Raw genomic sequence first — 3,816 nt, forward strand, 5'->3', positions numbered from 1 at the left:
TAGAATTTAAGACCCGATCCAGATCTACCTTCGAGCTATATTAACATATTTTATATTATTTTGTGCTGGATCGTGCTTTTAGCTTCTATTTTTGATTCTGCTCTTGCTGCCAAAAAGTCCGCCCATATTTCAGCATAGACTGTAGTAGTCAGCCCAAATAGCCTGCCAAGCCCACCTGCGACGTCAAACGAAAGGACTGCCCTAACCTCGTGCAGTCGTGCCCGCTTGTTTCACTTGCTCGCCTTCACCCCTCGCCGCCACCGCCGCCGCCGTCGCCGTCGCAAGCGAGACGATGCTCGAGATCAACTTGTTCCGCACCGACAAGGGCGGCAACCCGGACCTTATTCGCGAGTCCTAGCGCAGTCGGTTCGCCTCCGTCGAGCTCGTCGACGAGGTCATCGCCCTCGACAAGGCATGGCGTGTAAGTCCTAGCGCAGTCGGTTCGCCTCCGTCCACTCTCCTCGTTACCCTGCCCCCATCTCGTCCCTCACAGGCTGGTCTCTGACTCTAAGGCGTCCTCATGCTGCAGGGCAATTCGAGCTGGATAAGATCCGGCAGGAGCTCAACGCTACCAGCAAAAAGATCGGCAAGCTCAAAGCCGTACGTTCCGTCTAGAATTGCGAAGCGCTCGTCATCCCTTTTTCTTCTCGGGGTTCTGGGTTTCATGTGAGTGACTGTGGCGTGTTTCTTTGCAGAGCAAGCAAGAAGAGGAAGCGAAGAAGCTCATGGATAGCACAGACGAAATTAAGAAAAGGTTGGCAGCCAAAGAAGTTGAGGTGCAGGAGGCCAAGAGCACCCTCGACGCCAAGGTCATGACGATTTGCAACATCGTGCATGAGTCTGTGCCATTCAGCGATGGCGAGGTGACCTGGAAATTTAGTTGGTGTTTGTTCTAGCTATTTGCTTTCCACTGAAGTAATTGTTAGACTATAGTGTGACATCCTAAATATTAGCTCCACTGTCAACTCCAACCCTGATTCTAACACTCACAATTTTATTGTTGGAATTCTAATTGTGCTTTAGGGTTCTATGTGAAGATACAGAAAAATATTGCATTCCTATTCTGGTCCCGTATTGAAATTGCAAGTGGTCCCTCTGAATTTTGACCCAATTGTTATAAATTCCAGATGAACTGAATAAAACTACTACTTGTAGGCAAACAATAAAATTGTACGGGCATTTGGAGAGAAGAGAGTAGAGGATAATTTGAAGAACCACGTGGACCTTTGCAGGATGCTTGATATTGTCGCATTGGAAAAGGGTATATGCTCTCAACTTTTCTCTATTTACATGTGCTTTTTTACCGCCAGTATTGCTTGTGTTAAGCATGTTTCAAAGTTATTACAAACCTGACTGTGGAGAGACGGACGGTGGTGGGCCCATCCGTGATCCGGCAAAGAAGTGGTTGCATGATTGAGAACAGAGCTAAGGATGGGGTTAGGAGGGAGAGCTGGAAATGGGTCACGAGGACTGTTGTTGATTTTTGACGTGCGTAGTCGGTGAATTGGCGCTAATTCTGCATCGTTTTATACTTTAATTGGTATAACTGTGCTGAATACTTTTTTATGTGTTTAGCTTGGTGTGTGGTTCACTTGATAGAAATGAAATCTAACTTGTGGACTTAAGGAATTATACAGTAGCTTGCCTATGTATTAACATGTACTTGATTCTAAATAACAAATAATTTCCACTGCTGGGACTGAAAATTAGTATCCATCTACTCCTTGATTAGGACATGGCTTAGAAAATGTCATCTTTCACTGTATGTACTGTCTTTGATTGTGCTTTCGTTTAAAATGTAGTAATAAATAGCTATGCTTAGCGTGAAGTATATATGAGAATACAGCAAGGAAATAAGTCAATGTACCTCTTGTCCTCGGAGTCGCAATTGCTAGAAATTGGAGTTGTGCTCGTTCAGCTCGATGGTCTGACTTCCATAATCACTTAGGAATTAGATTAATAAGTGGACACTAACTTCTGTCAGAAATTATGGGAAAACAGTACTAGAGATATGCTTATTTAAGACGCACATTTTAAAATGGATATCACTGTTCAGCTTCAAGATCATATCCTGTAGCAAAAGGATCACATCTACCCAACTCTTTCACATGGATTTTTAAAATCTGTAGTGTTTAAAGAACCAGAAATGGATTTGCTTGTTTCTAATTCATTCCTTCTACTTTACATCCATTTTTTATTTCCTTGCAGCCATTGTCTCAGATAGATAACCTTCTGCAGACATCTTATGATCAAGGGGACAAATGAGATCATGCCAACTCTACTCCATGTACTGCTGGTGTCACAGGTTTGCCCACTAAGCTTGATTGCATTTTGCTTCACTTATCTATGGATTTATGGTTCTGTACTACAATTCTAAAACCTGTTTTTGAGTTGGATCGTTTAGCTGTATTCCCCAAGAGCTTTTTACTTAAGTATCTGGGATATGAGAGAACATAGTTTTGTTCACAATAATGCAACCATTACATCTTTTTTATCACAGAAACTTGGAGACATAATGGAGATGGTGTTTGATGGGCGTTATGTAATTATGATGAGCTAGCTTGTTCTACTTCTACTTGCTTTAGTGTTTGTGCCTTGGATGTATTAGTACTACATTGTTAAATTGTTTTTATTTACAAACAAATATATAACCTTATGAATACTAGAAATTGACGTTGCTAATAATAGAGCAAAGGGACCTACACATATCTAAAACATAGAACCCCACAGTTCTAAAGTCGTGTGACCTATATTCTCCATTTCATACATAATTACTTACTAATTCCTTGGTTATTTTCAATAGGATGGGAGAGTGTCGGATGCTTCTTCATATACTATTTCTTGGTCCGTCAAATCTGCTTGACCCAAATGCAAGTTTTGCTCAAATGTGGCAAAAATAATTGTCTCACCAATTGTCAGCGTGCCTGCTTCCAGCAAAGTTTCAGAGAAGGTAAGTTATTTTGATAGATGCAAAATCTAGCATAATTCTATCATTTTATACACATCTATATGACTTTTGTGATATGTCACAATATGAGGTGTTCAAACGTGTCTAACTACTAATTATTGTCTTCTCCTATTTGTTTTACAGGAAAAGATGGAATGTAACTCAAATTTTGGTGGCCGCACAAGTGTGGAGACTTGAATTCATATATACTTAGTTAGGCTCAATATTAGTGCAAACAGTTGATAACCAAGTTTTTCAATTAGTATTTAGTTTTGGCTTTACAGTACACTTATGTATGAGTTATTTGAAAATATTTATTTATGAGATATTGAATGGTACTTATCTATATTATATTAGTTACGATGTTATTAAATATATGTGTATGTATATTTCTCTTTCAAATTATTATAATGTGGTATCTAAAAATGAATATAAAATGAAGAATGTACTGCCATGTAAGTCATTTCGTTTAAATCTTAATAAGGCACTTCCCAAAACGTCTAATATCAGTCTCCTAAATAAGACAGTTTCTAAAACGTCCAATACCAGTCTCTTAAATAAGATGATTTTTCTGTTGCGAGTGTCTATTATTATAGGATATTCTAGTCAGTTTGATAAATACTTTGTGACTTATCATGTTTGTATTTTCGATGGTTCTTTAGAAGAAGTGTCTTAAACAAAAAACTAATTTGAGACGGTTTATTGGGCAAAATGACTAAAACAAATGCCTTTTTTAGATGGTTGTAAATTAAAAACTGTCTTATATAATATCTTTTAAGACGGTTTATAACCATCTCAGATGTGGAACATCTTTTGCGACTCCATCAAATTTGGACACTTCATAAGCGTCTTAATAGCTAAAAATTAAC

At 38.9% G+C, this 3,816-nt stretch overlaps 1 non-coding gene across 3 annotated transcripts; it reads left to right on the top strand.

Annotated features, from left to right (window-relative positions):
* The first annotated feature begins 866 nt into the window (after window positions 1-866).
* On the top strand, window positions 867-3,320 carry LOC103635394 (uncharacterized). Of its 3 annotated transcripts, XR_002749017.2 has the most exons (5): window positions 867-883; window positions 1,156-1,261; window positions 2,209-2,305; window positions 2,804-2,950; window positions 3,092-3,320. It is a non-coding gene; the product is annotated as an uncharacterized protein (transcript). The 3 variants fall into 3 exon arrangements; XR_002749016.2 differs by lacking the exon at window positions 867-883 and having other exon boundaries at window positions 1,094-1,261; XR_002749018.1 differs by lacking the exons at window positions 867-883; window positions 2,804-2,950; window positions 3,092-3,320 and adding an exon at window positions 2,501-2,538 and having other exon boundaries at window positions 1,096-1,261.
* The last annotated feature ends 496 nt before the right edge of the window (window positions 3,321-3,816 follow it).

The sequence above is a fragment of the Zea mays genome, chromosome 8, assembly GCF_902167145.1.
Source record: "Zea mays cultivar B73 chromosome 8, Zm-B73-REFERENCE-NAM-5.0, whole genome shotgun sequence".
Lineage (NCBI taxonomy): Eukaryota > Viridiplantae > Streptophyta > Magnoliopsida > Poales > Poaceae > Zea > Zea mays.